The 26,063-nt window shown below is 38.3% G+C and overlaps 1 pseudogene; it reads left to right on the top strand.

Annotated features, from left to right (window-relative positions):
• Positions 1 to 931: 931 nt before the first annotated feature.
• LOC102091151 (macrophage mannose receptor 1-like) lies at positions 932 to 21,176 on the top strand (annotated as a pseudogene).
• Positions 21,177 to 26,063: the final 4,887 nt, after the last annotated feature.

Raw genomic sequence — 26,063 nt, 5'->3', positions numbered from 1 at the left:
GATTTGTCTTCCTAACAAAGCCATGAAAAATGAGAGAAAATTCTAAGGATAATTTCCCTGCAATATCTTTCTTCCTTTTCCTTCAAAACAGAGACAATTTTACATCGTAGCTGAAGCTGATTCCCATTTAAAGGGCTGTTGCTCATTTGCAATGTTTGGGAATGTTTCTCCTTGCTTGTCTCATTTACACTTGGTACAAAGAAAAAATTATTATGTATTAACATTCATTTGTACTTTATGGATTAAATAATTTTGAAAGGCGCTTCTGTCATCTAAATCACTGATTAACAGAAGGATTTGTAAAGATTTGGTAATTTGTATTTGTTTTCCTGAGACAAATTCACATGAAATAACAGCCCAGTAGTATTGCCGGTTGATAAATTGGAGAAGATAAAAGCCAAGTATGCATTTTGTCAAGTTATGGAGCAAAATTAAGTTGTCCAATCTGGGTTAATTTTTCACACCAAAGTAGCTGACATTTAAATGAATATATCTTTTGTAGCAGTGAAGACCCATCTGGCCAAGAAATTGTCATTTTTTTTCTGAATTTACCAGATAAGTATGTATGAAATTTAAAGTACATCCATTTAAATTGCACGCCTGGCTTCTTTGTCTTTGAGGGTCAGTGCTTTAAAATCCCAGAGCAGAACAAAGAAACTTAAAAATAATTCAGAGGAATGATGCTAAAGTCTACATACTTTGCCACTTGCATTCAAATGGAAGGAAACTTCACTTTCAGATGCAAAGGTTGAATTTTGTAATTATTTATAGATTTCAAAATACCACATGTGACAGGATATTTCCTTATTTAAAGCCCAGAGTTTTCCCTTTCATCTGAAACTCAAAAACTGAGTAGCCAGTGCAAACTGGTTCCTTAAAGACTTCTACTGCAGCAACCAATTTCATGTCATCTCTTTGTGAATAAGAAGAAATGAAACACTTTACTTTTTCTACAGTCTTAGTCTTCCTCTCTTGTGTTCATACTGCTTTTCAGACACTCGGTGAGTCTTTGTTTTTTATCCCCTGCAAAAGCGGATGTGAAAGGGGGCATGTTTGTTACCTTGCTTGCATCTCATGCTCGTCAAGATTTTCACACAGCTTGACTACCTTGGATTTCATAGTCATCTTAACTGGAGTGGCCCATAGAAGTTTAAAAGAGATGCAGATAGAGAGATGTTGGTTCACTATTAAAGATGGGAAGAGTCAAGATGGGGTGAAACTTGGAATCAGAAATCAGGACAGAGTCATGTATGTGGATACAACTTTAATGGTTTTGTCTGCCCTGTGAAGTCCATGGTCTTCACAGCGTGCTCCATAGTTCTTGTCTGTATATATGACTGCGTTACAAAAAATTTAAAAGAGAAAATTATTAAATAGGTTGCTGTGTGTGTACCTCTTAGCCTTAGGATGAGGTTGTGTGGGGTGAGATGGAGCTTTTGGATTAATGCGAGATGTAATACTGGGGCTGAGCAGACGCTGGCGAAAAAAAACAATATCTAAAAGATCAGAGAACTGCCCTGGAATAACCACTGTGGCTTTTAACATAATGATGAAAGGCATAGTTAAGGCTCTGAAGTTGACCAAGGACAGATTACAGTTCCCTTTTGATGTAAGGATAGTGATAAGGTTCAAGGACATTTTTCCTTTATCCTTCAATTCATTAGATTTGTGGAGGAGCGGGGTACAAATCACAGCTTCTGAAAGCAGACACTGTGCCGTGTGAGCTGTGCCAGCACTAGCCTCTGCAAAAAGAGAGTCTCACCTCTGCTCTGTGAGCTGGGATCCAAACCCATGTGATATTCCAAGCACGACCCTCACAGTTTCCAACAAGAGCTCCTGAGATGCAAAAATACCATAAGAAGCAATAGCTGAAACTTAGGGCACTACACTAAACACTTACTTAGTTACCAGAAATAAATACTATATTTAATAGGGTTTAAAACCTGTCTAAATGTACAGGGAAAGAAGAAATTAGGTCTTAGCTCTAAATTTAGACATGTAGAAGTGAAACTTCCATAGGTTACTAAGCTGGTCAAGGTAATACAGGATCTTCTTGGGAGAGCTCAAGCATTAAATACAGATAACCTAACAAGAACTATTCTTCCTGTCAGAACTTCCCAGAATTTCCCGGACACTTTCTGCTCTGTTCACTACTCAACATCGGCTGTGCCCTAACATGCTGTCCTTGTTTACTGTTGTGGTTGGAAGGGACTCTCATTGTCACTTACATGGTTATTCTTTCAGATGGAAATGGAGTTGATGCTACATCTCTGTTTCCAGGTAGGGGTTTCAGGCACAGAGAACTGAAGGGCAAAGCCTTGCCCTCCTGTCCCATAAATCCTAGAACATTTCTAGTAGTTCAAATTTCACTGCCTCATGACCCAAATCTAGCAGGAGCTGTAGACTACTCAAATTTTGAAAAGCAGGAAGCTTTTCAGCTTTTCAGACCGATGCCCAGCACTGAGTGACCGCTTCACATGGCAGCAGTACAACCACAGCAGCACCTGCTTTCTTCATGGAGTACTCAATCAGGCTGCCTGTAATTGTTTGAAAGCATTAACTAGCTTGTTAAACTTTTACATACTGCCCTTCCATAACAAAGCACAGGCACATAAGCACACACCTGTAGTGTCTTCTATATACTGCCTGCTGTTTGCTCTTGTAAGAATGTTTGTGATTTGATTGTGTGAATTATGTTGACTTCTTGTAATAGACGTACTACTGAAAGGATACTGGAACATAGAAAGATAATAAATCAATGTTCCACAGTTTTTTATTCTAAAAAAACCAAACCCAAACCAAACCATAACAGAACATGCCAGTTACAGGAGGAGAAAGAGTCACAGACAGCTCACTCACTAACTGTGTTAAGCACAAATGCAGACCCATGGAGATGTATGTAACATGAGCTAAATCTATAGAGCATGAAGTAATGGCAAACTTCCAAATCTTCAGGAAGTTCTCTTCCGGAAAACTTGAAAGAAATGTGTATTTCAGGAGAGATTTAGAAAATAGAATCCACTGTACTCATGAAAATTCCATTCTAGTGATGACATTTTTGAAGATGTCATAATGTATTTTATGTGCTCTTATTCCTCTGTATTGTATTTACATGAGCTGCACTTATTTTTCTTTCCTAGAAGGAAATAAAAGTCTTGAAACTGCTGTTTGATCTTTGCAAAAGTGACTCAGATTTACAGTCTTCTGACATGAGTCAGATCAGCATAGAATCAACAGCACATCTCTCTCCTCACAAGCTCCCCTCACCATGTGCTCACCATAAATACATTAATTCTGATCATTTTGTTTCATAGACAATGAATCATTTTTAATATGCAACGAGGATACTAAGCTCTGTTTAATTGCTCAGAGCTCTTATGCAGTCACAACAGCTGCTTGCAACAAAAAAAATGAGTTACAAAAACCCAGGTGGGTGCCAGACCACCAGGTGATGTGCATGGCATTTGCACCTTATTTGGGAGTGCCCATGCCCTACAAGCAAATCCAGGCTGAAATTTGTCTGTACCCCTGCAACAATGAGCGTGAACTCCAGAAATGAGACTTCAGAAATGCAACCTTGTCAGTCCAAGGGGAAGATTTATTTCTTAGTGCTGGCAAAAGAAAAGAACAAAATTTTCTGTTGAGCACAGGATCAGTGATGATGAATTAATGGAAGATCTACAGAACCATTAATGATTTGTGTTCTCAAGGTGATAAAGTTTAAAGGTTAATCCTGATGGTGTCTTCTACCCACTTGTTTGCCATCAGAGACAGGGTCCTTTGATTTCTGCTCCCCTTAGTCTAATACCAGCTGTTCCACCTCAGGCAGTGGTGGACTGAAGGATGATTAGTTCACATACTCAGGCCTGAGTTTCTCCATCCTGGAGATGTGCAGCTGCTTAGCTTCACACAGAATGCAGCACATGCAAAAAATGTGCATTTTTTTTCTTTACTTTTAAAGCAAAGGTTGATCTAGGCTATTGTTAATTGTTAGTGTAAATCAAAGCACTTTATATAACTGTATACCAGTACTAGTGAAATTATATTCCTATTGCTGGATGAAAGGCAAAAATTGTTATATTTAATATGCCAATATTAAATGTAAGGAAATAATTCCATGGACGTTACTATTCAGTTGCTTGATGAAATTTCAGATGCCAAAAATCCCACAACATTTTACAATTAAATCAATTATTTATTTTTAATGAATGATGGGATGTTAAGCTACGTGATACGCAAAATGATGTTATTTTTAGAAAAATGTATTTAAATATATGAGACAAAAATCACTACAGTTCTTTCATAGTTGGCTACAGTCTGAAGCCGAAGTCTATTTCCAGTTGTTACACCTGGTGATATCCTAAGTAGAGGGTAAACTGCAAGATCTACCCAGAACTTCCCTGCAAGACACTGCTGGTGACAGTATGTCCCCAGTTACACTGGCATAACGCTGGCAACACTTCCTCCACATAGCCTTATGAAGAGTACAGATGCGTGGAGACCTGGGTTCCCCAGATTCCTCTACCTGTATTATAATTTCTCGTTTGCCCCCTCAGTTGTGTTCACACTGTTAGGAAATGACAACAGAGCTCCGTGTGCCTTGCCCTTCCAGCTGAGTGGGAGGTGGCAGGCCAGGTGCACCGCGGCCGGTCAGACGGCTTGCTCTGGTGTGCAACCACCCTTGACTTCAACACAGACCATCTCTATGGGTTCTGTCTAGCTGGCAGTTAAGTCCCAAATGCTGACATAGATGCTATAACACAACATGGTTAGGTAAATATATCAATACTGAAACGTTGTTAGTAGTGTGGGAAGGAAAAACCTTCTAATGACTTGATTTTACTCAAAAATGTCTCTGCCATGCCATAAGGTTCCCTACAGAAGAAACAAAGATGTTTCCTGTGACTCTACAGTCAGACTGAAAATTTTCTGAGTGTATCTGTCAGTAGGTAACATCCAGGAAAAGATCAGTATGCTTTAAATATGACAATATTCAGCATAAAATCAACTTCCCTGGGCAGCCCATTCCAATGCCTGACAACCCTTTCCATGAAGAAATTTTTCCCAATATCCAATCTAAACCTCCCCTGGCATAACTTGAGGCCATTTCTTCTCATCCTATCACTTGCTACTTAGGAGAACAGAACAACCCCCTCCATGTTACAACCTCCTTTCAGGTAGTTGCAGACAGTGATAAGGTCTCCCCTCAGCCTCCTTTTCTCCAGGCTGAAAAGCCCCAGTTCCCTCAGCCGCTCCTCAGCAGACTTGTGCTCCCGACGCCTCCACACCTTCGTTGCCCTTCTCTGAACTCACTCCAGCCCCTCAATATATCATTGTAAAAAAACTAATGATGCCATAGTTTGAAAAGCAAACTTTCCATCATTGGAAATGTTCGCATTTCCATTATACTTCAGCCAAGTATTAATTCAGGCGCAGCCTTATGAGCTGCTGAACAGGTTTTCAGAGTGGATAAAGAGCAAGGTTCAGTTTTGCTTTACTGACATCTTCACACTGTTTTTTTTTTTAACCTGGAGATCATCAGATTTCACAGGGTAAAGTGGAAATAAAAGATGAAAGGTCCATCTCTGCTACTGTCAATGGCAAACCACTTATTTACATAACAAAGATCAAGCTAATGGAACAATATGGGTTTTGGGGGTCTGGGCATTATTTGCTCCAGAATCTCATTTCACAAGTAAGTCTAAGTTAAATTTTCTCATAACATTTTGTGTAAGATGTTTATAACAAACTGCAATACTAAATTGCCTTTCTCTCATGCAGACAAGGACAGATTTTTGGAGTACAGAGCCTTTGGTAGGAACCTACTACCAGATAAACTACCAGTCTGCTCTCACAAGGCACCAAGCAAGGAATGGCTTCCAGCAGCACAATGCAGAATTAAGTATCACAGAGACACATGAACAAATGTATCTAAGCGGTGAAGTAATAAGCAAGACTCAGTAAAGAGTGTCAAAGAGGTTTTTTGACTGATGACAAATGTTTCAGTACTTTAATCACATTACAATGAATGATACGTACTGCTAGAGGAATAACACAATTACTGTAAATTAATCTTTTTATAGGTGGAACTTTTGTAAGTTGTGGAACTGTGATTTGATAATGACAAAGAAAGTTAAGAATTGCCAGCTAATTAAGTGACAGTTGGCTCAAGCTCAGAAAACACCAGCAAGGTCACAGAAAGGGACATTACAAGAAGGAATGTCATTATAGGAGGCAGTGATTTTATAACTTTCATGTTAAGAAATAACTATATCTAATGAAATGGATTTTTGGAAATACCATACAAATTTTATACAAAACACTATTGAAAAGCTAAAGACTTTTTGGATTTATGCATAGAGAGTAGAACAAAGTCCCTATATCAATCACATCACAATCAAGCAAAGTTATTATATAAATATTAAAAATAGCAATTTAGTGTTTCAGTTTTCAAAGCTTATTGCTTACATATAACTGTGGAATAGCGTTAAATTCAGATAAACTAATATGCAAAACAGTCTTTTGGTGTTCTCTACCCTTTATGTACAGAATGCATTCTCTGAGTTTATTACCAGTAAATACGTAATCTGTACTGAACTTGGAAATCACTAAGCAGAGATTCATTATCTTCCTCTGAAGTTTGAAAATGCAGTGCATTTCCTAACAAATCTCATTAGAATTCAACTCTTTTGGTTACCTAGATTTGATTGACAGCAAGAGATCCTCCCTCTGTATTTGGTTTAACAGTCTGAATCTCAACAGCGGCTGGCAGTGGAGTGGTGGCATTCCTCTTGGATACTTTAACTGAGCACCAGGTAGTAATTGGGTTTTTTAACAGTTTTTGGAGTAAATATTTCCTATCAGAATGCTGAATGCATAGTAACTAAAATCTTGTAGTATTCCCCATGAAGGCAAGGAAATAGAGATGACAGGCTTATGAGACATGTGAGATTAAAAAGCTGAGAATTATGCTTTTCTTCATAGGATATATCACAAGGAGTTTCAAGTGGAAGAATGAAACTCCTCTATCAGAAGTACATAAAGTAAAAAGCAGTAGTCAAGCTGCAGCATACTAGGAATGCCTTCAAGTGAGTTATTATCAAACCTCTGTGTCTCTTCAGCTCTCACAAGGATTATTAAACCGTGTATTCCCCTGCAAGGACTCAGCTGTCAGCGAGCCTCAGTCTTTCAAAGCCTTCCCCTTCACTTTTTATAGTTTTCACTTTTCATACTTTTCACTTTTCTTCTCTCCTCTTCAATATTCAATATTCAAGAGAGACTGTAAATAGAGTTCATCACATTGACAGTTTATCTTTGAAAGTTGCGGAATAAATGCATACATATTCCCTCCTTTGGCCTTCCCTAAGTCTCAAAGGTGACACCTGTCTCTGTCTGGCACAGAGAATTAAGGGAAAGTCCAGAACTGCTGAGTCTGGTAGATGGTTTTCTACCTTCTGCAATCTGGTCAAATTCCTTAAGCCTTGCAGGGAAGAGCAGCAGCTGGCTGTCAGGTCAAGCAGCCCACACCCTTGGAGTTCCTGTATCCCCACATGACGGCTGTTAGCATGAGTTGACCTAGACATTTCCAGTTTTATCTTTTGGGAGTAGGGGGAAAAAAAAAAAAGTCATCACATTGTGGACCTTTGTGAGAAAAGGAAAACACTGCCTGTTCCCTAAGGACAATTGTTCTGGAGAACCTCCTGGAGGGCTGTTTGCAGAGGCAGGCACAGGAAAGACACACAGCAAGTGTGAGGACATGTGAGGAGGCTCGGCTCACAGCAAGGAGCAAGCCTGAAGCCAGTTGCCAAAGGGACACGCAGAAAGGACCTTTCCAAAGGGCATGAGTTGAACTTTTTTGTTACAGCACACCGCTGAAAGTTGCTCAACCAGAACCTGACATAGAAAGGAAGATTTTCCTACAAGAGTGTTGTGGAAATTAGGAAATTTGTTTTCACATGTGATTTGTTATGCCTCATCCAAAAGGTGTGCTTAGACTTTATTTTAGGAATTCCATATTATTATTTTTGTGCTCTGCTGAACAAAGCTCTGGAAACGAGAACCTATTTAACATGCTTCTATACAGAGGAAGCCTACCCTGTCAAGTTTTGCCCAATCTAGGTTACCATCACTCCCTACTCAACTGCCAGACAACATATCTCACAGATCAGTGGCATTTAGCTTTTGTCTCATATTTTTAACAAATAATATTAATTTACTGAGCTTGGTTTATCTTTAAAATGATGAACTAGAACTCTAATTTTCAGGTTTTGAAATTTCTTTTTATTGTTAGCCGCTGACGATTCTTGCTCTGAAGAATACTCTTCATGTCTGTAAAATTCTTTGTCTGAATATGAACTATGTTAAGATGCTCCCTTACTGTGTTCCTGCCCAAAAATATTAGCTCAGACTATGTCCTCACTTTTCACAAACGTAATTGAGTGTTTTAAGCTCATTACTTAGTCCTATTAGCGTCCTGACAACAAATTGTGTATAAAACTAGATGTTTCATGAGCTGTGAAAATATGAACTCTGATTTCCTACAGTCTCTGTGTGGCATCACAACTGTAGCAGCACCAGGTTCCCCTTCAACGTCTGGACTCCAGCCCAGCATCTGCTGACTGGCTAACAATATAATTTATTTTGCAACTGGTTGTGAACTACATATTCCTTAATAGATGGTGGGCAGGGTAAGGAAAGGACTTGCTGCAGCCTTTCCATCAGTGCAGGCCCAAAGTTTAGTCTCTCTTCTTGTGCAAGCCAACCATTTTCACAAAATTTATAGGAATGTCTTATTTTTGAGACCACTATTCTGCAATCAAAGATGGCAGAATGTGTGAATTATGCAACAAGCATCTAAAGAAATGTTTTGAAGGGTACTTTTAGATTGCATTTCCTTATATCTGGTAGAAAAATAACTGTAGCAATGAAGTCATGAGTCTGTAATTGACACATGAAAAGGCTGGAAGTAAATTCTTCTTTCAGCTGCTGACATAAAACCTGTGCTACATAAAAATAACTTGTTTCTTATTCTATGAAGGAAGCCCTAAGGCTGAGAAACTTTGTGCAGTACTAAATCCCAGAAGAGATGCTAAATGGGGAAACCAGCCATGTGAGCTGAAAGTTGGCTATATCTGTAAATAGGAAAACTCCACACTGGATCCTTTCATTCTTCCATCAGGTATGTCAAGCAAATAAAAACCCTTTGACAAAGACAGAATTGTGTCACTAAAATGAAATGTCATGGCTCCTTACAATAAAATTATTATTTTTTTTTTTTTAAAGCATTGTAAAAGCATTGTAAAAGCATTGTCACTCATTCTTCTGCTTTGATGAGTGGCACAGAAGAAAGCATACTGTTATTTTTTTAATCAAATATGTTTAAATACTGGAAATGTTCCTGGAACCCAGTAACCAGACAAGCAATTTGTATGTCCTGTTATTATTCACAATCCCAGAGTCACCAGTCTAAACCATCCACTATCACATAGTATATACACTATCACAAAAGTATGATGGACTGCATGGATATGAAAATAAAGTCAGAGCTGCTTCACTCTTCATGCAGTGCATTCTAATGAAAACACCAAGGTTTATCACCAAAGGCTTGGAAAGATGGCACCAATAGGCTCAAACCACCTTCTCAGTAGGATTGCCTGTAACCTAGAAAGATTGAAAAAAAGAGCAAGTTCCTTCAGACCAGTTTTCTACTACACCTCGCTTGGATTTATTTCATGAGACTTAGTATGGAAAGCCGTGTGTGCAGAGAATTACTTGCGCTATGGTAATAACGTCTTTTTGAAATATGCAAAACATGATTAAGTGGGCTATATTGTGTGAAAACACTATGCATGGAATTCCAAAATATTCCACTGTCAAAAAAAGTGAATATTTCACACTGGTAAAGCCCAGTAACAAATGGCTTCACTATTTTCCTCTTTTGTCTAAATGCAGTATGTTTTCTGTAAAAGTACAGTGCAGAACAGCGAACAGACTAAAATGTTTTATATGTATGAGGAATGAATAGAAGTGCTGCTTATTTATATCCACTCCATTTTCATTCTAATTAGTTAACTAACTCATTTCAAATGTAATTGCAGTTATTCTAGACTTCAGTTTGCACTGTTTAAAAACTTGAAATACGCTTTGATTTTGAGGGGATACAGAGCCTGTTAAATGCCCAGAAGGATGGCTGCCCTATGGACATCACTGTTTCATGGTTCAGAGAGACCCCAGAGAGTAGAGAGAAGCCCTAATTTCTGGCAATGAGAGCAGTGGCAATCTGGCCAGTATCCACAACCCTGAGGAGCATGGCTTCATTCTGTCTCAGCTTGGCTACAGTGAGTAATTCTGCAGGGCAGTGTTTGGTAAAAATGAAGAACTGTATTTCTAGAAATCCACAAGATTCCTCCACAAGAGGAATCATCAGTGGTCTCTTCATTTTCTTTTCATTCTTTTCATTTTGATTTTCATTTGTTTTACACCACTTGAAATCACTTGAAAGAAATAACAGCTCTAGTTACTGCAGTATTTGAGCTGATTATCTGCCTCAGACACCTTGTAGCTGTAGATACAGTAATGGACTTTTACTGATAAAGTTGAGGAATCTCATTTCCTGCTGGCATCTCATTTTTTTGACTTCTTGAAAGAAAAATGTGAATTAGATCTTAAAATAAACTCCACTGACATTTAATCTAGATGAATGTGTATTGTAACATGGCAAGTTGAGCTCATCTCCGTAAAATCTTGCTCCTATGGACTGTTTCAACTTGTGTACTAACACAGGTAAATTTCTGTTCTCAGAAGCTGTGGATGAGCTGTGGATTGGTCTGAATGACCTCAACACTCAAATGTACTTCGAGTGGAGTGATGGAACTCCTATGACATATACCAGATAGTTTCCTGGAGAACCAACTCATGAAACCAATGGGCAACAAGATTGTGTCATTATGGCAAGACAGGTAGAATCACTCCATGTTTGTGTAGCACTACACTATTTGTTCTTTGTGGGGGTTTTTTTGGTGGGTTTTTTATTTTGTTTTGTTTTGTTTTGTTTTCTATTTCTAAGTGTTTTGGTTTTTTGTGAATGCAACTTAGAAACAGATCAGGTAATGGTATCTTTATTCACTCAGAAATACAATTGTTCAAAATTAAATTTAAACTTAAATTAGAGATAACTAGATAAATGTTCATGTCTGAGTGTGAGCATACATTATATGCCAAGCAAACCTTAACACTCTTCCCATGATGCTTAGCTTAACATAACCTCACAATTAAGAACAAATATTTGGAATTCATTAAAAAAAATACAGATTTTTTTCTCTTCTTGAAGGAATATTAAAAACAAAAACCAAAACATCAAAATGTTTCTAAAGGGAACAGGTTCTGCCTCACTATTTTTTTCCTCTTACCAAACTGCATCTAGGATGGATACTGGGCAGACAGTGCCTTCGATAGAAAGTTTGGTTACATCTGCAGAAGAGACCCACTACAGGGAGTTTCTGGGACGATGAAGACTGGTCCTGCCTGCCTTGAGGTAAGAAGAAAGTGTAACCAGGAAACTGGTCAGCAAAAATCCATTGTTTTCACAAGTTCCACTTGACAATGAAACTGGTTTTTTAATCCCTTATGAATGTTTTTGAATCAAATTCAGGGTGAAAATTTTCACTACTTTCCCTTATTTAAAATTAAGTTATTTATTTTTTTTTTTTCAGTCAATATGAGTTGTCTCAGAACTGTCTGTGAAAGAGGCTAAAGCTATTACTGCAGTTTTCTGCATATTTGTTATATTGTTCTACAACCATCTGTGGACATCTAAGATGCAGTAGAGGCTGGGAGCCACTTCTGAACTATGTGACATGATGCAAGATGATGACAAATCTCACTATTGAAGCCAAACCAAAACAATTGAATTGCTTTTATGAACTTGTTTTGAACAAGTTATTTTATACTCTTGTATACTCTTTATCCATCTTTTTACTTTCCTGTTTACTACTGTTCTATACTTAGTAACATTTTGCACAACCCATGTGGGGACAGAGCTGAGACTCATTGTGCTAAATGGAACTAGGCAGCAGCCAAATACTGAACTCAGGTTTTATTTACCTTTTTTGGATGCAGCAAGCAAATCTTCAGCTGGTATAGAAGAGAAAAGGGACTTGGCATTTAGGTCTAATTTTGAAGATTCTGCTTTTCAATAGTTTCTATGCTACCTCAGGCTTTTTAGGTGAGCTGATGAGTTAAATCAATTAATTAGTCTAAACACTGTTCTTTTAGCCTAGAAACATTGAGAAACTCAAGTCAGCATCTCATTATAAGACATACTACTCTCATTGGTTCTGTATTTTATTCACCTGCTTCTGAATACACTCTCCATTCTGTGTGCCTTTGACTTTTTTATCAGTTAAAATTTATCAGTTACTTTTTGTAAAAAAGAGGGACTAATATGCATTAAATCTCTTCTTACTGGTTGCTTCCTAACCTTAATTTCCATTAGCCCACTGGAATTCAAATTAATACAGTATCACATTAGGTTATATTAAAAATATGTTGATTTAAAAGTATGCACTGAAGTTTAAGCACTATAACATATCCTCTTTTTACGGCAAGTATATTTCCCATGTTCTCGACAGGGGTGGGAAAAACATGGTTTTTACCGCTACCTGGTTGGACATTGCTCTGTAACATTTTCTAAAGCAAAGAAAACTTGCAAAAGGAGCAGTGGTTATCTAACAACTATAGAAGACAGGTATGAAAAGAGTTTAAAAACTGTATATCTGATGCAATATTGTTGGAATTTTATAAAATAGTTGAGAGCGTTTTGGAAAAAAAATGTGAAACCATAAAAAAAATAGTATGATTTTCTGGATAAAAAAAATAATACAGTATGTCTTTTCTACCTAAGTGTATTTCACACATTCATGTTTTCCAGTACTTTGCTCTGAAAGAACAGATTACAGCTGCCTCTGTTCTGTAAGGAACAATTTTTCAGTATAGCACAGCTTCAGCTATTATTGAAGTTAGTCCTTCTGGTAGCCAGTTAAGCAACATATTTCCATGACTTCATTAATTCTAGTCTTATATAGTTTAGGATGCCGTGAAATTGCAGACTAAGGGAAACTGAGGCTTAATCCCCATATGAATCCTGTCATTTCAGATACGAGCAAGCCTACCTGACCAGCCTTGTTGGTCTGAGTATTTTTGGATTGGTCTCTCAGACACAGAAGAGCAAGGGATATTCAAGTGGGTGACTGGTGAAGGTGTTCTGCACACAAATTGGTACACAGCAATGCCCAGTACTCTGCCATTGTCATTCTAAACTGTTTCCCAACTTTACCAAAACACATCCATGATGATAAATATGAACATTATGCCTTTGAAGTAGGAGTGACATTAACACATGTACTCAGTACTCATGAGGCGCCACCTTGAATACTGTGTTCAGTTTTGGGCCCCTCACTACAGGAAAGACATTGAGGTGCTAGAGAGAGTGCAGAGAAGGGCAACAAAGCTGGTGAAGGGTCTGGACCTCGAGTCTGATGAGGAGCAGCTGAGGGATCTGGGGCTGTTAAGCCTGGAAGAAAGGAGGCTGAGGGGAGACCTTATCGCTGTCTACAACTTCTTGAAAGGAAGTTGTAGCATGGAGAGTGTTGGTCTCTGCTCCCAAGTAGTGAGTGATAGGATGAGAGGAAATGGCCTCAAGTTGCAGCAGGGGAGGTTTAGATTGGATATTAGGAAAAAATTATTCACAGAAAGGATTGTCAGGCATTGGAACAGGTTACCCATGGAAGTCGCTGAGTCGCCATCCCCTGGAGGTGACTAAAAGACATGTAGACGTGGTGCTTAAAGATATGGTTTAGTGGTGGACTTGGCAGTGCTACTTTTATGGTTGGACTTGATGATCTTAAAGGTTTTTTCCAACTTCAGTGATTCCATGGTTCTGTGATTTTCTATGATGTCATGAAAATATTTATTTTCTCATTGCTTAAAAGAGAAAAATCGAACTGAGTGCAAAGGGTGAAATCTCTTCCAGCCTGGCTGACAGGCTGTGAAATCCTCGCAGTGAGTGGCCTGGGAAAGAGTCAGGCAAGAGACTGTTCACGCACTTGTAAAGCTTTTCAAAGGGGAAGAAAGACGATGAAGGACTCTGCTTGCTGGTTTCCTCTTTTTACAAAGCTCCTCCTTTGAGTGGACACTACATCTAATATTTCAAACAGTCTTTTGTAAATGAATCACATGAGCTGTAAAAATGTCAGGGGAATCGCTTTTAAAAGACATTTCAATTTTATTTTATATCTCACAACAGGAATGAAGCCGGTTGTGTTGCCCTAAGGACTGGCAACGCAGCTGGACTATGGGATGTTCAGAACTGTGAAGTACAGGCAAAATTTCTCTGGAAAAAAAAAAAAATAGTTGAAAAGATCACTCTTCCCCTTGTTCATGAAACTGTTTCTGATGCCAAATGTCCCTTGGGTTGGGATAAAAGCAATAACACTGATTCATGTTTCAGACTATTTTCTTTCTAAGAATCCTACTCATGAGACAGAAGAGTACCAAATAGATAGGGTGTCTTAACTTCAGAGAATGGCACATTATTGCATGAACATAGTGAGCTTTTAAACAATTTTTTCATGGAATTCACTGCAGTTATCACTCTATCAGTGATATGTAAGGTTATCTAATTAGCATACCCTTTAATCCATATTATATATGATAATTGTAATGGCATGTTTTCCTATTTTGTTTACACAAGGCAGTCAGTAACATTCTGTAAACTTCACATTCTACCTGTATCTATAGGGTTTTGAGAGAGAAGATAAGCAAAAGCCTGAGATTTCTGCAGAGAAAGACTAAAAGAAGTGTTGTTTTGGTGGCTCCCTGGGCTCCTTCACACAAGCAGTAAGAATTAATGTTTAAAGTGATACTTTTCTAAATAAGATATTTCTCTGCTGGTGAATTATTCAAAATAATCGGATTCTAATCAAGGCACATTGTTTCAGCTTCTCCTGCTTAAAAAGTAATAGTCACAGACATCTATTTTAAAGATACGTTGTGAAGACACCTTTCCTGGTGACTTACTTTTTAAGTCCTCACCTGCATGATTAGTACAGCTAAAAATTGTTAGCTAATTGTCTATGATAGCTGTACAGTGTTAATTATTATTAGTGTATGAATGGCAGAAATTATAGCCTGAAGAAATTACCATCATTTGCCAGCAGTGCATAATGGTATACTGAAAGTTGCTGAAATAGTCATAACATTTTGTATCTCCAGAAGAGACATATATTTTTTCTTTTAAATCTTTTAACCAATTATATAAGAGATTATTTTAAAAATATTACATTATGGTTTTTTACCCAAGCATATGTGTGACTTACTTCATTTAATGTAATTACACATAAACAACACAAACATTATGATGAATTGCTATGGAAAAAAATTACGAAGGTGATTTGTTTTTTACATTTTTATAGCTCTTGGCCTTGTGTGTTTAGAGAAACATTGCTCCAGTCTCTCACTCCATGTGATGTGGAAATTTTTCATTTAAATTATTTCTCAAAAGCTGGCAGATTTTCAGTCAAATATGATTCTTAACAAAGTAGTTTCATAGAAAAAAAAGTTTCACAAACAAATGAATACTAATAAAATTGAAAATACTTTGAAGCACAAATTTATTTAGTATTTTAACTTCTGTTCAGATACAAGACACTGCTCCTAAAGAATCTTTTATTATTGTGCAAAATATTCCAACATTGAAATATTTTCACTCTTTAGTTTTCTTTCTGAAACAAGTATTTATTCAGACTAACTTCAGTCACTTAACCTAGGAAACAGTCCTAAGATGCACTTACCAAAAATCTACCTAGACAGAGATGCAGGCCTGTGATACATCTGCTGTTACTTGAACATCTATTTTTTCTCTGCATCAAAGATAGTATATAAACATGTACTTCATTAAATATATAAGCATGAAAAACTGATAGACATTAAGATAACTTCTACTCATCAAACACTTATACTGGCTCAACATTTGGGAAACATTTTACATCTTGATTTTTTTTCCCATTTAATTACAGGGACACCCTTGAAACCAGAAGCTCTGGGCCCTTCTGCCAGTAAGCTTCTGGGTTTTTTCCTCTCAAAGGAGTGAAATAACATTGAAAATCTACTCAAGCTTGAAAAACTAGAGTCAAGAGCCACTAAAAGAGGTGTTCCTAAAATTCCTGCATGGTAGCTGTTGTGGGTAGACTGTTGCAGGTTGTAATAAACTTGAAGCTCCAGGTTCTTAAGCACTCAGGACCTGATCTGGTGTAGCTGAAAGATAAATTCTAAGAATTAGAGCTGAGAATAACTCAGTCTAGGACTGTCATTTAGCTTATTCTACCAAGAATAAATGCTACTCAAAGCTGGCTTTGCAAGTCAAATATAAAGCATGACCTCCATTTATTTTTGTTTCATTCTTATTCACAAAGTTATTGATAGTCACTCACTAGTTAAGACAGAAAGTGTCAAGTTCTTGAAAATAATAGTGCCTCTCAAGTATGTCTCCTCAAAATAATGAAATGAATAAACAGACCTAGCTGAATATTACAAAGATTTACATGGCAATAGTTGTAATACAAATCCTACAATATCAGAATTCAAAGAAACAAGGAGTGGAACTACCCAGGGGGTTATAGTACTTTGCTTTATAACTTCTAATGTCAATGTACTCATATTCTTTCCCTTATTCCAACAGTTTGCGTTTCTCTGAAGAGTGGCCGTGCTGATGACGTAGGAAAATGGAACAATGAGGTGTGTTATAAGAGCAGAGGGTAGATATGCCAGAAGAATAGTGGTGAGTTCTGTACTGCTAATCTTGACATTTATAACACAAGGATTAAAATAACTTTTCTTGTTCATCATGCTTTAGAACAGTTCCATTTTTTTGTTTTGTTTTGCTTTTTGTTGGTCGGTTGATTGGTTTTAGATAAAGGATCAGTAAAACCTAAGGGCCCATCTTGCATCTCAGTGCTCCTTAGCAAAGTTTTGGAAAAGGGAATGATAAACAAAATATCAGAATTTAGGAAAGCAAAATTATTTTATTTTAAAAAGTATAATTAAGTAGCTAATAGCTTAATTACCTAAGTTCATAATGATCTATAGATTTTCATAACTGTTAAGTTTTTCATGTATCCAAATAAACCTAACAGTCACAAAGCTGATAAGTTTCAAATGGTATTTTGAAAACAGTCAGGGTAGGTGTGTAAGTTTTGACTGATGGGGTGAGTTTACCTCTGCAATGTAAGATACTGTGAATTTACTGATTCAAAATTCTCAGAGGATGAAAATTTATTTCTTTCATCCAGAAAGTTTGTTTTGTTTTGAAAGTATCTGTTACTTAAAAAGAACCAATGAGGTGGTGTTCCATTCCACTAGCAATTAGGTTTGTAAATAAAGATGTTATTCAGTCACAAGCCAAATATGTGGCTGCCAGATTTAACTGTTCTTGGGTGGTTTTTTTCCTTATTCCTACAGGTCAGTCGTTGCTAGACCTTGCTTTTGATAATTCTGGTGGCATCAGCTATTCTGTCACCTATTACAAAATGAATTGGGAAGAAGCACAGAAAAAAAGCAGTAACAGTGTCTCAGAACTTGCTGACATTTTACATCCGTATAGCCAGGCACTGCTGTTCTTACTTGCAGAGGAATATGGAGAGCCTCTGTGGATTGGTTTTAACAGCAACATGGTAAGAACACGTGTTACGTACAGGTAGTCAAGCCTATGCTGGACCTGATCTTACTTTATGGTTTCAACTTGTAGCCTATATGAATTTCTGCCACTGGAGAGCTGAAGAAAACATGTTGCATCGGTACAGTAGTACCCATTGATGCTGGAGTTCTTCCAATGAGACTCACACAGTGGAGATTTTAATGAACTACCAACTCTTACATGCTTTGGCACAAAGAAATGCTCCTGCAAAGTGGTATACAACAATGCCGTGTGTTGTTCAGAGTCATTTAAAGGGTCTCAAATATAAATTTCCCACATTTTGAATTTATCTTAATCTAAGGAGATTTCAGGAACAACATGCATCCTGCCTTCCTGCCACATGTTTATGAATCTCAGTGATGGCTGACATGATCTCTCAGGTCGCACATCTGAGACCTGCGAAGGCAAGGTTTTCATGTGTATGTGTTTATGCTCATGCGTTCTACTAGAGTAGTCTTATTTATGGAAGCAGTAGCAAAATAAGGTTGTGGACAGAAACAGGGATAAAATTCCTTAGTTAAAGGAATCTAAAGGCTATATGATGTGGTACATATAGACCAGTGGATTTTTTTTTTTTCATTCAAAAATGCAATTGGTGTAATTGCTCCCATTAAGAAGTTAAAATATTTGGGGAAAAAAAAAATCCTTTATGTTTGTGAGATGTCTACATTAGTTTTATGACAGGGGAGAGAGAACATTTGGATGGTAGGTGTGTTTTCACATGCCACACTCCTCCCCATGAATCACAGTCACGACAACTACAACAAAAGCGATGGTGATCAGCACTACTTATTAAGAACAATCCCACCCACACTCCCATTTTCCATGCAGACCTTTGGGTGCTCGTACCAACATTATGTCTTATCTGACTCCCAGCTTTATGCCTTCTCTCATGCCCCCTTTCTTTCTCACCTTCCATTTCCCAGGGCTTGAAAAATGCTCTGAATAAATGTTAGGTACTTTCTGGAGGGCAGAAGACAAAACAAAACAAAACAAAAACATTCTGCTTTCACCTTTGTGGATAACAGACATTGTACATTTTGTTGCAGTCAGCATTTACAAGCACAAAAAGGGGGCATTAGTAAGCATATGATTCCGTATATTCTGTATCCAGTTTGGGGCACCAAAGCTTGAAATGGCTCTCAGTTAACTAGGGTTTTCAGATGACCAGGAAGCAAGTATTAAGAGGAAATATTATAATTGGAGTTGGACAAAAGACTAAGAAACAAAAGACTGAGAGAAACCAGATTATCAATTTTAAATACTAAAAATGAGCCCTAAGAATCTGAATTAAATTCTTCTCTATGTCTGATATGAGTTGGAAAGGAGTAACAGACTTACATACAGCAAGGAAAACACTCTAATTTTATCAGTACAGAGTCTTTAACAAATGCTTTGGACATGTCAAGGAATCTCCATCACTACAGGTTGCTAAGAACAGACAGGTCTAGCATCTGTTAGAAATGATATAATTATATATATCAAATTCATGTCACGTGTGAGCACAAGGGTGTGTGCTCCTTGAGGAGCCTTCTAGGCACAAACTTCCATAATATCTATGGAAATAAGTATGAACATCATTTCACAGTTTAGCTATATTCTTGTTTTTGTCAACATTATGGAAGATCTTGAGTTATTAGAAAATTTAAAATTGCGTGCCAAATTACATTTTAAGACATTGTAATTTGACAAAAAAATCCTCAGATTTAATATATAATGTCTCTTTCCACTTCAATATTCTAGAAATCTAATTTGAGAGCCGTATGTTCCTTAACAGGAAAAGCAATAGATTGCAGAAGACACACCAGAAGAGAATGTAATTTGACGGAACATTTAATTTTTGTTCTATCTGCATTTATGTTCTCATCCAAAATCTTTCTATTATATCAATCGCTATGGACTTTATTCAGAGTGCAGTTTAATAAAAAATCCTGCAAACCACGTTTAGTTATACCAACACTTCCATTCACAATCACAGTTTCTGCTATAAGGTTTTGATCCCGTCAAAGAAAGGAGACTGAAGTGTCAGAAGACATTTTAAAAATAGCAGTTTTGACTAGCTAGGCAGATATTTATGTCAGAAAACCAGCTGGATATTCTATTGACTAGAGCAATTACAAAAATCACCATTAGACAGAATCTGTACTTATAAACTGGTATATCTTCCTAATCACCTTGATAAATTTGAAGCAAAATTTTCTTTCAAATACAAAATCAAAGCCATATTCAAGCTCTTTTTAGAACATTCTTCATTTCTTCTATGATGACAAATCTCATATAATCTGTTTAGTTTTCTCTTACTAGCTTAATGGGAAAAACAAATATTGGATTCCAGCTCCCTGATCTCCTATCAGTAAAGGCCCATACTGATAAAAGTGTTGCATCTGGGTAGGAAAAACCCCAGGTTCCAGTATAAGTTGGGAGTGACCTGTTAGAGAGTAGTGTAGGGGAAAGGGACCTGGAGGTCCTGGTGGTCAGCAGGATGACCATGAGCCAGCACTGTGCCCTTGTGGCCAGGAAGGCCAATGGCATCCTGGGGTGTATTAGAAGGGGGGTGGTTAGCAGTTCCAGAGAGGTTCTCCTTCCCTTCTACTCTGCCCTGGTGAGACCACATCTGGAATATTGTGTCCAGTTCTGGGCCCCTCAGTTCCAGAAGGACAGGGAACTGCTGGAGAGAGTCCAGCATAGGGCAACAAAGATGTTGAAGGGAGTGGCGCGTCTCCCATATGAGGAAAGGCTGAGGGAGCTGGGTCTCTTTAGCCTGGAGGAGACTGAGGGGTGACCTCATTAATGTTTATAAATATATAAAGGGTGAGTGTCACGAGGATGGAGCCAGGCTCTTCTCGGTGACAAACAATGGTAGGACAAGGGGTAATGGGTTCAAACTGGAACACAAGAGGTTCCACTTAAATTTGAAAAGAAACTTCTTCTCAGTGAGGGTAACAGAACACTGGAACAGGCTGCCCAGGGAGGTTGTGAAGTCTCCTTCTCTGGAGACATTCAAAACCAGCCTGGACACATTCCTTTGTGGCCTCATCTAGGTGTTCCTGCTCTGGCAGGGGGATTGGGCTAGATGATCTTTTGAGGTCCTTTCCAATCCCTGACGTTCTGTGATTCTGTGATACTGGTGTCTCACAACTTCCAGGAAAATGTCTTGAATCAAGAGGACACAAATCTTGGATACCTTTCCACGGTCGCTGCTATTATTTTGAGGCCCACAGGAAAAGAAAATGGTGTCAAGCTCACGAGGAATGTGCCCGACTAGGTAAGTGTTTTGTTTTAGAAAGACTGAAGATGTAATTAAATGCATAAAATAATGAGTGACATTGCTAAGCAAATCCTTAATTAGTTTAAAACTTCAAGCAATGCTTTTCAGCTTGCTTTTCTGAGCATGCTTTTTCACTACATAACTAAACTTAGTCAGAGACAGAGGCAACTGATATCTCAAATATGAGGTGAAATATGAATATCTAAAAAATAGGAAATTTCTACTAGTTTTATGGAAGTCAGTAATTGGGTAGGGAGATAAATACTTTTAGACTCCCACTAAGGCACAGACAGAAGGGTTAGCTTTTCTTTCCCCAAACAAGGGGGAATCCACACACAGTGTAAATGCAGAGACACAGATTCATAGGAAAGTTGTCTTTGTTAGTGCCAGGGCAGTTAATTAATTGGATCTCACTGGCTGGACAACAGATGAGATGGAAGAGTCATTTAGCTTTCATGAACCAGTAAAACATACCTGGCCATGCAGCTTCTGCTCTGGAACAGCCCCCATGGCTGTCTGCAATCTGGAGAGAAGTCTGCATGTGGATCAGGGGATAGGAAAAGACACTTTCCTTCACGTTTCTGATTTTTCCTGACTGTTCACTTAGAATTGATGGGATGGAGCATCCTATACATTAACGCTATATATTTGAGCAATAGTCTTTTAGAAGTGAGAGAGAATACAAGGATTTCTAGCAGCACTTTCTTGCATATATGAAAACACTGACCTATGACTAAATAGAAAATGTAGCTTTGCAAAGGCATTTTTACAGCTATGTGACCACAGAATTCCTGAAATGATTCTCTAGAAAGATAAATCACATAATTACTAGAAAAAGTAAACATGTCACTGAGAATAAAAGGTCACATTTGGACATTGGTCCATATTCTAGATTCCCACACTTTTGCCTGCACACTACCCAATGGCCAAGCCAGGAAGATGGTCACTTACTGGTGACCCCAGCACACCATTGTGTGTTTATAATGCCAGGGCATGTGGCAATTATAAATCAACTTCTAGACATCTTCTGGACCGCAAACTCTAGCTACTTACACATCCTATCTACCCTTGCAGTACATACCATGAGGCAGTGCCAAAAATGCTGCCCAGCCACTTTTGGATGACGGAGCTGTAGTGGCAACATGCATACAGAATCACACATATAGAAGGATGCCTACAGATAGTATGGCTTTTCCCTTTCTGGTATGTCTGTATGGCATTACTTAATCAAGAGACCTGGTTAAAAATAAATAAACAAATAGATAAATAAATAAACAAATAAAACCACCACCCATTCTACGGGTTATTCAAAGCAGAGGTAAAAATAAACTCAATTTTACAATGAATGTCCTTTGAACACTTTGTAAAGCTAGAGATAAAAACCATTAGATAAAAATAAATTCTTTAAATCATTACAATAAATACTGTAGTACCAACTCTGGTGACAAAGGAACAGTCACTGCCATTTTCAGGAGGAAATAGGAAATAGTTGAGAGAACTTTACACAAAACTGTGAGAACGAGAAAAACACCACCTGCTTCCCATGGAGATGACTAGAGGTGAAATTGTTTCCTGGTATATACTACAGAAATCTGGGAATACATAGTCACATTTGCCTTTTGGATGAGCAAATGGTGAAAGTGCTTTTCCTGTTCTATACTTAAAACCAGTATAAGCTGCTGGATCCTACCGTATGTATTCCCAGTTCTGCACACCTGACAAATTAAAATTATTTTTTCCAACAGAAGAAAGGCAACATACAATAGAAGAGATTAAATTTTTTAAGGCTAAGTGTAAAAATTGAGAGCTTTTACGAGAGGTGTCCTGGCGATCAAATCCAGAGCAGCCTAGGACCTCCAGAGGAGAAGCCTGGCTGGTGTCACCACCATGCAGGGAAGCATGGAGTGCCCAAGAGTTGAGCTGCTCTGCATGCCAGTTATCTGTGCTATCATATAAAAATCTTTTGATACACATACCTTTTTATGTATAGCTATTTTGTAGCTAGACTGAACATCATGCCTGAACAAGAAATGGAGAGGATCACAAGCTAGGCATAAGAAATCAAGACACTTCAAAGGCTGATCCAAAGGTCCCAGGTGTTACAGAAACAGGAAAGGCAGAGCACAGTGGTGAGAACAGCAGTGAAAACAGATGAGGGCAATGTCAGCCAGTGCAGCTGTGCTCGTAGCTGGGGAACAGGCTGCAAGCCACAACCCAGACCAGACCTGCTCTCTTCATGCTGGCACTGTCATCGTCAGCCCTTGCATGCAGCACAGGACAGCATTGCCACAGCAAGGATGGGTCACTCAATCTACCGAGTCTCAAACAACGAAACAGACAGGGAGGCAGACACCAGCACATCTGAACGCCCCAACTCATCTGTATTTGGCTTTTGGGCTGGGTGTTGGGTATGACTAAGACATCGGCCACACACTTCATGTGATGCTCAGACACAAAAGAGGGCTGGGCTGCACTGGTTTAAACTGCACAGCGCAGAGGAGACCTCCACCCCTTTCAATGCTTAATCCCAGTGTTTTTGCCCAAGGCAATTGTTTGCATGTTTCTCTTTTCTCTTCAGAAAGTCCTCTATACTTAAAACCACTGCCGGTTCAGTGCTTGGGATAAGAAAAATACTGGGTTTTATGAATGGATTGGTTTAAATTGGCTTCAGAGTGGAGAACAAAAGACATCACAAAACTGCTGTCAAATATAAATGTTCATACTGGTGTGCATGTGTGTATTTTTGTAGGATTTTTCCTCTTATTTTTATAAATAAATAATGCCTGATTTTCAACAGTTTTTTAAGGACACACCACCTATTCTGTAGCTAGACTGTGATCATTTTGTGGCAGTAAAACTTAATTCAGTAACAGAAATACAGAATCCGTCATCTTCTTGTAGCCAAAGGAAAAGTTTTACCTTTAATCTGTGGCCACAGAGAGTTGGTATGTGACGGTGTTCAAAATATCAGAGTAAAAACACAGGGATTTATGGAATCACAACCAATTTGTTGTCTCAAAATTATGAAGTCAGCCTGTTGAGAATTAATCTTTTCAGTTTTCTGTGCTTGTTCTGCATAATGGACTAAACTGTTGACAATGGAAAATTTTAGTGTAGACAACAGGACAGGAATTGCTGGCCATGGTTGGTTTTATCTCTAAACTTTCCTGGTTGCATTTAGCTGAGGCCAATGCAGACAGCCATGGTCACAGAACACCTTGCAAGAGAAAGACCTGTAGCAGTGTCACCAGAAATCACAAGCCCCTGGAGATAGCAAATGCAGAACCCAGGATCATAAATCTTAGTCCTCTCTCTCTCTCCATCCTTCTGGTATCCATCAAGCAATGGATGCTAAAAGGAGTCACAGAATAACTAATCTTATTACTGTCCATCAATTCCGTATGCACCAATTTTGATTAAGTAATTTATATTCTACTACCTGTTTATTAAAGCCTTCAGAAGGTATCAGTAGGTCTATTTTTCTCTTTGCTCACCTTTATAAACTGCTGTATATCTCGGAGAGGACCAGATTTGGGCCATGTGGTTTACACATACCCTTATGAATTATACCAAATTTGTAAAATGCAAATTCATTCATTATAATTATAAAAATAATTTTGAGTCTTTTGAGTATTTTAAGAATTTTAAACAGTTAGAAAGCCAGAAGTAAACCCTGTTATATTTCAAGGGTTTTTTCATTACTTACTTATTTTAGAGCTTCAAATTGGACGAAGTATAAAGATTGAATCCGGGTGTTAAAACTGTTTATCACAATAAACTTGTAATCATTACATTTCTACAAATAACCCTACTGTGTCCTAAGAAGATAAACAAATTTTGTGGAAATGGTTTCAGATTAGTTGCAACAACTACACAAAGTCTCAACACATTTTCACACGGTATTTTGCTCATTTTTCATCACATTAATTTGCAATGACAAGGTAATCTGTTTCACATACCTGCCTAGCTATCTAAGATACCTGAAAGGGATGGAATTCATGTCACAGAATGCAAACACGTAAAATGTAGACATATCTAACTAAACTGCTCACTCAAGGTCCCCACTGTGGTCAACACAGAGAAATGGGTACATTAGGGCGCAATTACTTGGTCTACTCTAGAAACTGATGAGATCCTCTAGACTCTCACTGACACAGAGAAAACCTAAACCAATTATCTCCCAGTAACTGAGTTCATAATTCATAATTTATATCTTATGCAATCTGGCACAGCACACACTAATCGTTTTTTGTTGATTACTTTTAACATCAATAACTCCAGGCTACTTCAGAAAACAACCACTCAAACCAGTCCCAACAGATTTCCCGTACATCCCCCCACTTGAAAAGCACTACTTTTGGAAACAAAACTTCTGTCAAATTTAAAAAAAAAAAAAAAAAGGATTTTATTTTTCATAGTTCAGAATGGAAACTGAACAGGTATGATTTCTTAAGAAGATTTTAAGAACGTTGACAGAAGTTCCTACAAAGAAACTACCTCTGGAATGAACTGTCAAGGCTCCGCTCACCCCCGCTCCCGCTGAAGGCGGCGGCGCCATCTAGCGGGCCAGGGCGGGCTACACCGGGCAGCTGACCCAGCGTGGGCTCGCCGTGCGCCGGGGCTTTCTGTGGTCATCATAGACGGAGTAACGGCTAGCAGAAGCTCTGGAGCCAAAGACGACATCGATGGCATGACAGGGGACTTTTTTTTTTTTCTCTGCAGGGCAACGAGGCGTTTGAATTAGCACAGCGGGAGTTCCCCACGGGGAGGGGCGGCTGCGCTCTGCTGCGCGGGGCTGCGGGGCTGCCAGCCCGGCGGACGCAGGGTGTGCGCGAACAAAACGCGTGAGACCCAGAGGGGCAGCACCTGGAAGCAAACAAATAAACCACAGTGGAGATGAGAGGGAAGTGATTCAGATTTCGTAATTAACTTTTTAGCTGATGAATGACATGTCCCAGTCTTCTCTCTCCAGCTAGAATTGTCTCTTTACCTAGTCTAATGTATGTACGATTTTTCCTTACAGTTCTTACGTTTGACTTGCAAGTG

The sequence above is a fragment of the Columba livia genome, chromosome 2 (assembly GCF_036013475.1).
Source record: "Columba livia isolate bColLiv1 breed racing homer chromosome 2, bColLiv1.pat.W.v2, whole genome shotgun sequence".
Classification (NCBI taxonomy): domain Eukaryota; kingdom Metazoa; phylum Chordata; class Aves; order Columbiformes; family Columbidae; genus Columba; species Columba livia.
This window is presented reverse-complemented; position numbering and strand designations above follow the sequence as displayed.